The sequence below is a fragment of the Nothobranchius furzeri genome, chromosome 3 (genome assembly GCF_043380555.1).
Source record: "Nothobranchius furzeri strain GRZ-AD chromosome 3, NfurGRZ-RIMD1, whole genome shotgun sequence".
NCBI lineage: Eukaryota > Metazoa > Chordata > Actinopteri > Cyprinodontiformes > Nothobranchiidae > Nothobranchius > Nothobranchius furzeri.
Window position 1 is genome coordinate 52,045,033 of NC_091743.1, and position 11,534 is coordinate 52,056,566.

Consider the following 11,534-nt stretch of genomic DNA (forward strand, 5'->3'; position numbering starts at 1 on the left):
CAAGTTAATTAGAACAGTATTGGCCTGGATATCAGTATTGGTGCATCCCTATCATGAAGTAGCCTTAGAACGAGGCTGCCTCCCAAACCTTTAAGCCTAAGAACGAGGCTGCTTTTAGACGATCTTTCCAAAGAACACAAGAGGCCATTGAACAAGGCCAGAACAAATTTTCATTTTAGTGTCAACCTAAATGTGGTTCGGTAGAGATCATCTCCAAAACCATCAGGGCGAAGTGAGTCCAGAAACAGTATCTGTCTCTCAGCTACCAATATAGCCTGAAATAGACATGTTAGCATCATCCATGAAAACACGACATGTCAACCTCTGTTATTTTCTATCAGATGAAAAAACACAGAGCAAGAAAGATCAAGGGCACTCACACAGAGCAGATAATGGTCAGCTTCACCTGCCTGCCGACTCCAAGCAGGAAAAAGCAGGATGTCCTTGGACCTAAAGTTTTCCTACATGTATTGGTACAAATTAGTAAACATGCACATGCAGGAGTAAAACCAACAAAAACATACCGGCAAGCAACGCAGCAGGTTGACTTGTGGATCCTTCCAGGTGGCCACGACATAGAGGTCAGCAATGTGAACATCTTTTCCCTAAAGGAAACACACACAAAACAGCAAAATCAATACACAACAACCATTCATGGCTATAACCAAAGAAAAGGTGTACCAGTACGACAGATTACATGTCTTTGTGCAGCTTCCCCCACAATCTTCAGACAAGCGTTCCCGATCTGAAAAAAATAGCAAAAAGCAGTAGAATCAGTTTCATTCACTATTCTTAAAATCTTACATTTCATTATCTTTTCTCTGCAGTGCACTAGACTAAGTAACAAGATGTACTTACAGTAGATTCCATGGACTGTTCCAAACCCAGGCTCCAAAAGTCTTCCCGAGTTAGGCAGATTTTGTCTTCCTTCACAAGGAGTTCTCCTGGAGGTCGGTTTTGGTCCAAGACATATTCCACCTAAATGAAGAGCATTTCATGTGATTTTGCTTCAGTACAATATAGAAAATAATAAAGATTAAAAGGGCAACTACAAAATAAGGCTGGCGTTGTTTCTCATGCTTCAGCAATTCTAAAACTATCATCGACTTTGACTTATTGAGGTCTAACGTGACTGCATAGAAATGTGCCGTACCAGACTGGACTGAAGAGGGTCCAAGTCTTTCTGCCACTTTGCTCCTGGGCTGGCATACTGATGATCAATCTGCCAGTCAGGAGTCCCATATAAGTGGTCCAGGAGAAACTTCCCATCAGTTGGTGGATCTGATAATATACAAATATGTGGCATGACAGACCACCTTAAATCCATTTTTAACATTAAATCAATATTGAACTGTGACTTCTTATTACTTCTCATACTGTATGCTTACTTTTTGATCTGTGGTAGTTCCTCAGCCTGGACACGTTTACCTTCTGGCAAGTTGCTCCCTTCACAATAGTGGCCACCCCCTTTGGTGTGATGCTGGCCACAGTGTACGGTCCCTGGTGATGGCTGGAGAATGCATCTCCCGTGCGTCTCCTTTTTGGATCTCCAGACAAAAGCATGTCATCGCCTGCTTGAACAACACACTGCCTTACTAGCTTCCTTTTCCGTGTTCCAAAGGTCTTCCTCTGGGTGTCCTGTGCCCTCTCAATATTGCGAAGAACCTACAAAAACATTACATGAAAAGCAGAGAGAGAAATATAAATATTTATTATTCACCAGGCCGCCATGGCAACGCTCATTCTGGAAATATAGAAATACAGAAAAGTTAGCTACTAAAGCAGAAAAAATGTTGAATACACAATAAAAAATGAGAACTGTATTAACCACATTTCCCCTTTTTTCCCCTTGACAAGTCTCCTTTCCCTGTCAGTCAGCCCTCTTCAAATGTACAGACCGTTTCATTCAGAACCGTCATCTCCTCAACTCTTGTGTCGATGTCCTCTTCTGGGTCTGCAACCTCAAAGTCATCGTCCATGGGACAGGCGTTCATCACAGCAGGAAGACGTGGATGTCGGTGGAAGAGCAGGAAATAGGGACTGTGGCGGGTGGAGTGCTGATCACACAAAATCTCTCCATTAATTCATTTTCTCTTGCACTTGTCAATAACTTCTTTTTTTATAAGCTTAAGTTTAAACACATTCTTAAGACGACACTACACTGTGAAGCAGCGTAAAAGTCATACAAAATGTCAAAATAGGAATACCTGCTTTGCAGTGTTGATGCCGTACACCACAGCAGCAAGGTGAACGTCCCAGTCATCGTGGTTCTGGTTCACGTACTTTCTGAGAGCACGCTTAATGTTCTGGTTGGTCCTCTCATCCTTTGAGTTGTATTGCAGAATAGATAAAGAAGCATGACTGATTTCACATGAGTTACTCAAGGTTAGATATCCAAATGCTAACCTGCCCGTTGGTCTGGGGGTGGTACGCACTGGAAACAGCATGTTTAATATTCAGCATGCTGAAAATGCTGTCGTTGAGCTGCAGTGGCATGAGCAGACTTGGTCTAAATACATCATCTCAAATGTCAAGGTACGACTAACACTTTCACAAATTTTACCTGGTTCACAAACTCCTTTCCTTGGTCAGTGATGATCTTCCTCACCATGCCAAACATGTATAACTTAGATGTCATGACTGCAGAGACCTCAGCAGCAGTCTTAGACTTAAGAGGTTCTGCAATCACCCACTTCGTATACAGATCGGTCATGGTCAGGACATATCGGTTCCCTAGACGTGTTTCTGGGAGTGGTCCAATTAAATCCATGCCCAGCACCTCCCAAGGTTCTTTTACCTGCAGGTCACAGAACTTATCAAGTGAAAATTTAAAGCTAACATGCAGCAGACAAGCTTATTAACTTGAAAATTAAATGTAAATAGCTTTAAGATGTACCTTGATGGGATGTAATGTTGGTGCCACGGTCTTGATTGGGTCATTCATCTGGCAGCGATGACAACATCTGACCTGAAAGGCGTATTCCAAACAATATGTCTAGGAAACCCTAAAGCAGTTGATGTAAATTGATAATTAAAAAAGACATAAACTAATGTTGAAATTAAGTGTGCAAGTAAACACATTCAATTATATAGCCTACAGATGTTTTAGAAAAAATTATGACGACCTGATTTAGCTTCTTCACTCAAATAAGGCCATTACCCATTCAGCGATGTCCTGGTTCAATGTTGGCCAGTAATAGCCAGCAACAACCCTGTTTCGGGTACCTCTGACACCATTGTGGTTCCCGGTACCAGGGTTATTGTGGCACTCCATCAAAACAGACTTCTTCTCCTCCTCTGACATGACTACCAGGCGCATGCTCTGCATACTGGGGCCAGTGTAGAAGAGTCTGTTGTCTGGGACAAGATAAAAATGAAAAAAAAAAATGAAAAAAAAGATAAGAGTTGCTGACTAAAGTAAATTGAAATGTCTGACAGATATTAAAGTTTGAGATCCGCACCAATGTGGTACATTTACCTCCAATTGCAATTATCTTTAAAAAAAAATATATATATATATATATATATATATATATATATATATATATATATATATATATATATATATATGATATTGTATTTACGATTTTTTTTAATCTAAAATAAGACCACACACCAAGATGTAGACCTATATATAGAGTTTCGATATTACAGACGATGCTACACTGTACACTGATATTACTCGTTACACCATCCTGAATCAACGCAGGCGTCATGCAACTTTAGAACAATAACGGAGTCTCTACCCTCAAGCAGCAAGGGCAGCTGTAGACCACGATAAAAGATCATCTTTAATTTTCGTACTTACCTTTAAGTCTGTAATTAGGCGCCATTCTTCTTATTTTACGGCGCTTTTGTTCAATCGCCGGAAGCTCTCCGTTGAGGAGAAAATCATGAATTTCGTTGTAAATGGAGGTATCCATTGTTTAAACGTCCCGCAGTCGGTAACTGTCGCAAAGTTGGCAAAGAGAGGAAGTGACGTAAAATTCGCGCATGCGTGGTACCGATCGGGTTTCCGGTACGGATCGGGTAGCGACACTTGTTTCTTTCTTACTTCCGGCAAAATGGCGGAGCGGGTGCATCACAAATTCTGAACGCAATCTATTTGTCCCAGTTATTCAACAACCTGACCATCCAGCTATATTCACCAGATATTTCAAGCTTTATATCATTGTGAAATTCACTTTTAAGAAAGAGTTAAGCCATGGAACCGTCTTCAAAACGTGACACGGCCGCTACCCACCACAACTACGCAGCAAAGATGGAAACTTCGGCTGAGAGCCTCAAAAGGAAAGACCCTTTCTCTCCGGCAAAGAACAAAACAACCTCCAAAATGAAGGACCAGACTACAGATGAAGGTACGAAGGCCATCCTTGAAGCGATAAAAAAGCTCACAGATAAAGTGGAGGGCCTCGGCACGCAAATTAGTCACAACTCCAATATGCTAGCTAGCATGGCTAAAGCAGTGGAGTTCAACGCAGCGGAGATCAAAGACTGTAAAACGCGGCTACAAACCATGGAGCGAGAGGTATCAGTCAATAAAAAAGATAACACCATGCTAATGGAAAGTGTCCTGGAGTTAGAGAGGTACAAACGCCGATGGAACCTCAGAGTCAAAGGATTAAAGGAACGTGAAGGAGAAGACACGCGAGATATGATAGCAAACTTGCTGAAAAAAATCTCACCTGAATGGGCTCCGAACATCAACCATATCGTGGATTCTGCTCATCGGCTGGGGAAAAGAGAGGAGAAAAGAACCAGGCATGTCCTCGTCCAGTTCACACAAAGATTACACCGTGACACGCTGTGGAAGATGACCAAGGATTCCTCCATTTGCAAAGAACTGGGGATCGGATTCATTGAAGACCTCTGCAAAGCTGACAGGGAGGCTCGAATGGCGCTGTGGCCTAAAATTCAACAAGCACGGGCGGCTGGAAAACGAGCGTACTACAGAGGAGGAGACGGTTACATCGATGGTCACAAAATCACGGTCTGAAGAACAGGAAGACTTAAATACGGTCCGGATGGTCCAATAATTCAAAATATTGAAGGGACATTAACATATCCTTTTGTGCCTTTTTGAGCCTTATGTCCTTTTTTTTTTCGCAGACTTTTCCAAAAGTCGGTTGAAGTTATTGTTCTCTAGCAATTGCTAGTTAGTTTAGTTAGTTTAATAATGAATGTTAATCTGTTTTGCATCTCTTTGAATGCTAGGGGCTTAAGAAACATTAATAAGAGAAAATCTATTTTTTTGTTTTGTAAGGGAGAGAAAGCTAACATTATTTTATTACAAGAAACACACTCACAACAGGAGGACGAAAAATTCTGGATTAATCAATGGGGGGATAAAATTCTTTTTGACCACGGCTCCACCAAATCAGCAGGAGTGGCCATTCTATTTTGTAATTCTCCTTGGAAATTAGTAGCTTCTAAATCTAGCAGCAATGGTCACTGGCTAATCTGTGTTTTAAATAGTGATGACCAGTATTGTATTGTGGCTAATATTTATGGTTTTAACAACCCAAATCAAAATAAACTCTTGCTTACAGAACTTTCTAACAATATCACTAATCTAAAACTAACCTACCCAAGTGCAAGTATTATTGTTGGAGGTGATTTTAACATGGTTTATGATGAGCATTTGGATAGATACCCTTCTAGGTGTCAACATAGTTCTCATAATTCCACCTTATCTAATTTCTGTGGCAATCACAGCTTAGTAGATCCCTGGCGCCTGGCAAATCCTAATTTTAAACAATACTCCTGGTTCAAACCAAATAATAACCTAAAATCTAGGATTGACTTCTGGTTAATTTCTGCTTCAGTTACATCTCATGTCTCAGACTGCTGCATGTCAGCAGCTCCTCTGTCTGATCACTCAGTTATAAAGTTGAAATTTGCGCCTCCTGGCGGTGGACTCAGAAATAAAGGCTACTGGAAATTCAATTCTGCATTACTAACTTCTCATGAATACTGTGATGGTATTAAATCTCTAATCACTGAAGTGATGGCTGATAACACTATAGGGTCTTATGTGTCAAAGTGGGAGTTTCTAAAATTCAAATTTCGAGAATTCTCCATCCATTTTGGGAAATCATTTCACAAAAACAATAAACTAGCAGAACTTAATCTAATTAAAGAAATTAATACGTATTGTAATAAGGCATCACCAAATGAAAGTGACAAACAAAAATTATTAACTCTACAAGGTAAGCTTGATGAAATGTATCTAAAAAAAGCAGAAGGAGCCTACATAAGATCCAGAGCTAAATGGATTGAAGATGGTGAAAAAAGCACAGCTTATTTTTGTCAACTAGAAAGAAGAAGGCAAGAAAGAAATTCAATTAAAACATTATTAATTCAAAATCAAATATGTACAGATCCAACTTTAATTGCAAAAGAATTGACCTCTTTCTACAGCAAATTATACTCAGCGGCCTTCTCTGAGACTGATTCAAACTTTTTCTTCGATCACATTAAGAAATTTATCCCGAGTATAGATGATGATTTTGCAGAGTTATGCGATGCTGATATTACTATGCTTGAACTAGACAACGCAGTTAAAAACTTAGCCATAAATAAATCCCCCGGTTGTGACGGCCTAACGTCTAATTTCTATCGACACTTTTGGGATCTGTTAAAAAATCCATTTATTCTTATGTTAAATGAAGCAACTGATACTTTATATTTTCCTCCCACTATGAAACAAGGCCTAATTACTCTGATACCAAAACCCGGTAAAGACTCTAAAATTATAGATAACCTTAGACCCATAACATTATTGAATACTGATTATAAAATTGTAACCTTAGCCTATGCCAATAGATTAAAAAGCAAATTAAACTCAATTATAAGTGATTCCCAATCTGGCTTTATGAAAGGTAGATCTATTCACAATAACATTCGTTTGGTGATGGATCTCCTAGACTATAGTCACTTAATTGATGATGACGGTTTTATCTTATTTCTTGATTTTTATAAAGCCTTTGATTCTATTGAACACCCCTTTATCTTTCAATGTTTAAAACAGTTAGGCTTTAGAAACAAATTCTGTGCTACCATTGAATCTCTGTATGATAATGCAACTAGCTCTATTTCATTACCAAATGGAACGTCACCACGATTTGATATTAAAAGAGGGGTTAAACAAGGGTGTCCTATCTCTCCCTTTCTCTTTATAATTGCTACAGAAATGCTTTCTATCTTTATTAAAAATTCAGATATTGCTCCCTTAAATGTTATGGGATTACCTGTAATCATTAGCCAACTTGCAGACGACACAACTATTTTTATGAAACATCTTACAGAGACTCCTAAGATAATAGAAGTTCTTAAGGTGTTTTCCCAGGCCTCCGGACTTAGTCTTAACTTAAAAAAATGTGAGTTAATGCCAATTCATCAAAGTGATTTAACAGAAGCATATAACATTCCTATTAGGTCAACGGTAAAATACTTAGGAATACATATATCCAAAGACCCAACTGAAAGGGAAAACTTGAATATATGGAAAACAATAGCAGAGTGTCAAACTAAACTAAACTCCTGGTTGTTGAGAGACATCAGTTTACTTGGGCGTGTCTTTCTTACTAAAATGGAGAGCATATCTAGATGTATCTACCCCGCATATTCACTGACCATTCCTAACAGAGCCATTAAAAAGATCAACCAAATCAACTTTGATTATATATGGAGGAAAAAAATGCATTACATTAAGAGAGCAGAAATGACCAAAGAATATAAAGATGGTGGACTACAAGCTATAGACTTTGAGATCATGGATGGAACACTGAAAATTAACTGGTTAAAATCCTTCTTTAACAATAAAAGCTTCTGGTATCATATACCCAGGGAAATCTTCAAAAGGTTTGGAGGCATTGACCTTTTGTTAAAATGCGATTTCAATATTAAGAAACTTCCGATTAAATTATCCCAGTTCCACCAACAAGTCCTTTTATATTGGAAGCTTTTATACAACCATAATTTCACTCCACACAACACGCCAATTTGGAACAATAGATATATTACAATTAAAAACAAATCATTATATAAGAAGGACTGGATGGACAAAGGCATTTGGTCCCTAATTCATTTAACTGATAATGATGGGCGTGTGATGACCCATGAAAATTTCTGTCATAAATATAATATCACAGTTGATCAGAATTCATTCGCTTCCATAATAAGAGCCATCCCTATTCCTACATTAAATCTAATTCAAGAAATTGTTTCGAACTCTCATTCAGTCTCCCCTGCTCTTCCTCATCTAGTAGCTGGGAACTTCGACTTCAAGAGCGTTAAAACTCCTAATAAAACAATTAGAAAAATGCTTGATGATATTTCACACCCTTCACTGCCTTTCAGAAATTCCATTAAACAAATTTTCTCCATAGATATTATATACTCATTACGCTCTAAATACCTCAAATTTCCTATAACTCCAAAAGCCAAAGAAATCCATTATAGAGTTTTAAATGACGTATACCCATCTGGGGAATTCTTACGACAGAGATGTGGTTTTGAAACAAATAAGTGTGTATTTTGTGATGATATAGAAACCTCTGTTCATTTATTTTTTCAATGCATCTACTCTGAAGCTCTCTGGACTGATATACATGACTGGCTATACACAAAGATGCGTATTGAACCCTTGTCGGAGAACGATGTCATTTATGGAGCCATATTAGATAATACTGAGTGGGACTTTCTGGTAAATAACATAATCATTGTTGCTAAATTTTATATTCACAAATGTAGATATGGAAAGGTGAAACCTAGATTCTATGCATTTCATAACGAGTGTCTTTCTTTCTCCAAAGCCCTTAAATTTATGAAAAGTAAACATGCAATGAAACTCCTTAATCTTTTTGAAAAGTATGATTTGAAAACAAAGCCCTAGCTCTGTCTCTTTTTTTTTTTGTTTTTGTTTGTTTAATTTATTTATTTATCTTTTGTTAGATTGTTTCCTTCACAAATATTCTTGCTCTCTACGCAAAATCTCTTTTGTTATCCTTTTTTGCACCTGATCCCAGATAATGTAAAACAAAGGAATCTATGCCATGTTGTTTGTAAATGAAAAAGTTCAATTAAAAAAAAAAAAAAAAAACTTCTTTCTTTCTTTCTTTCTTTTTTTTTTTTTTTTTGAACTTTTTCATTTACAAACAACATGGCATAAATTCCTTTGTTTTACATTACCTGGGATCAGGTGCAAAAAAGGATAACAAAAGAGATTTTGCGTAGAGAGCAAGAATATTTGTGAAGGAAACAATCTAACAAAAGATAAATAAATAAATTAAACAAACAAAAAAAAAAAAAAAAAAAGAGACAGAGCTAGGGCTTTGTTTTCAAATCATACTTTTCAAAAAGATTAAGGAGTTTCATAGCATGTTTACTTTTCATAAATTTAAGGGCTTTGGAGAAAGAAAGACACTCGTTATGAAATGCATAGAATCTAGGTTTCACCTTTCCATATCTACATTTGTGGCGACACTTCTTTCTCTTCATCTACTTTTTTTCTGGGAAACAACGCAAAGGTGCCTTACCGCCACCTACTGGACTGGAGTCTGACAGAATGTACAGCAAGTCTAAACAAAACACATTTATTTTTGGGATGACTTTCCTAGGCAATTATTTAAACTAAAGCCATGCATTTTTCATCTGTTTAATCAATATTTTTGCTTTTTCAGGCAGTTTCTTTGGCTTCCCCAGAAAAATAACAAAACGATACAAGTTTGAATTTTCCAAGACGCCATTGAAAATCCAAACAACAGGAACACAATTCAAACACTATCAGCTTGTATTGTGTCATATATGTTCCAGATTTGGGAACCAGCGAAGTAAGTAGCTAAACTGAATTCCGTGTCACACGTGTTTTCAATTATCTGAAACTTACATTTTTATTCTTGTTAAGCTGCATTTAAGCTGCCCAAACAAGAGCCTGAAAATTCTAAGTGTTAATTTGAAATGATACAACTAATGCAGAGTTTTATGGTATGATAAATATTAACAATATTTTACAGGGAGGCAGCCCCAGTGTTCTACCATATGGTAGACTCACCCCTGTGGAGATGGAGCAGATAAATTGGAGTCAAAAGTGGCCCCAATACAGAGCTTTACTGGACACCATGGGCAAGGGTGCGGAGGAGAACTGGAACCTGAAAACAGCCACAGAGAAGGAACATGAAAATATATATCTCTCATATAAGCTCTTTTATATATTATTATAAGCTCTTTTATATGAACAAATATGTATCTCTCACTTATGCTCCTTATATATTATCATAAATACATTATTATATGCCCTTTCATGGAATCTTGTTATAATATCGAAAACCTCTATGTGCCTTTTCTGCTCAAGCTGAACAGCTGCATAAGGGAGTGAAAGTGTTCCTTCCTTCAGTTCCTCAATACAAGAACAACTGTCTTTGTTAGCAAAGGATGTTGCAGGATGTGTCCTGGTCATCTCAAGGTTGCATGTCCTTGGGATGAATTGGTCTTTCATTAACAAGGCTATTAGCTGACGTGCGTCTACAGGTGCAGATGGCAGAATTACGTGTGTGTATGGCAAACTGCGTATGTTACATTCCTGTGCTTTTCAATAAAAATCAGCCGTTTCAGCAGAACGGCGAGAGTCTGTCCGAAGCAACTGTCAGGAGCAGATCGCGGGACCTGCTGAAGGTTGCAAGGCTCTCCCCCTCATGAGCGGTGAAAACAGTGTCTGGACTTCTGATCATTTGACTCCACATTCTGCCAACTCAAAAGGTGTTTAACTCCATCTTCTCCGTACCTGTGCTTGGTCTATTAGAAGAAAGACCAACAAACACTAAGGCAAGTAAGAAATAAATCACCCCAGTGCAGTTCCCGATAGGTCAAGCCAGTCTTTCAGCTTATAAAGTAGCAAGTTATGGTCCATGGTGGCAATACTTTGGTTTTTCTGACGGTGTTTAAATGTACTGACTAGTGCTGATGGTGTCTTTGATACCAAGTTAGAGAAACACAACCCTGGCATCTTTGACTGCAGAGTCAAAAGAGGTCAGGAGATCAAATAGATGCAGCAGATGACATAGAGGCAAGTTTTCTCAGTAATGCACTTGATTCAATGTAGTGTTTTCATTTCACTGTGTGTGTGTGTGTGTGTGCGCAGCTTTAAGAGGGAGAATGACGTGATTAAAGCGGGCGTGATCTGAGGACTCTTGGAACAAAAAGAAGAACCTCTGCCAGAGCGTCGGTACTGACACGCGATCGTTCATGTCGGTTCATTTCCTTTAATGTTTTCTGTCTTTTATTTGCGCCAGATGTGTTTCGCTGCTGTGGAGCGGGGCACATCACCTTGTCCTCCGACGCACTGATCACTGATGTGGCTGCCAAGCAGGGAGCACTCCGCTGTTTTTGCGGTTGGTAATCTGCCTCCTGAGCACGGCCACAGTAACAATCAGGTGTTGCCAAATTATTTAACACACGATCGTTCATGTCGGTTCATTTCCTTTGATGTTTTCTGTCTTTTATTTGCGCCTGATGCGTTTTGCTGTGGAGCGGGG

At 38.5% G+C, this 11,534-nt stretch overlaps 1 long non-coding RNA gene across 1 annotated transcript; it reads left to right on the plus strand.

Annotated features, from left to right (window-relative positions):
* The first annotated feature begins 9,146 nt into the window (after positions 1-9,146).
* On the plus strand, positions 9,147-10,713 carry LOC129166887 (uncharacterized). Its single transcript, XR_008565780.2, has 2 exons — positions 9,147-9,833; positions 10,017-10,713. It is a non-coding gene; the product is annotated as an uncharacterized lncRNA (long non-coding RNA).
* The last annotated feature ends 821 nt before the right edge of the window (positions 10,714-11,534 follow it).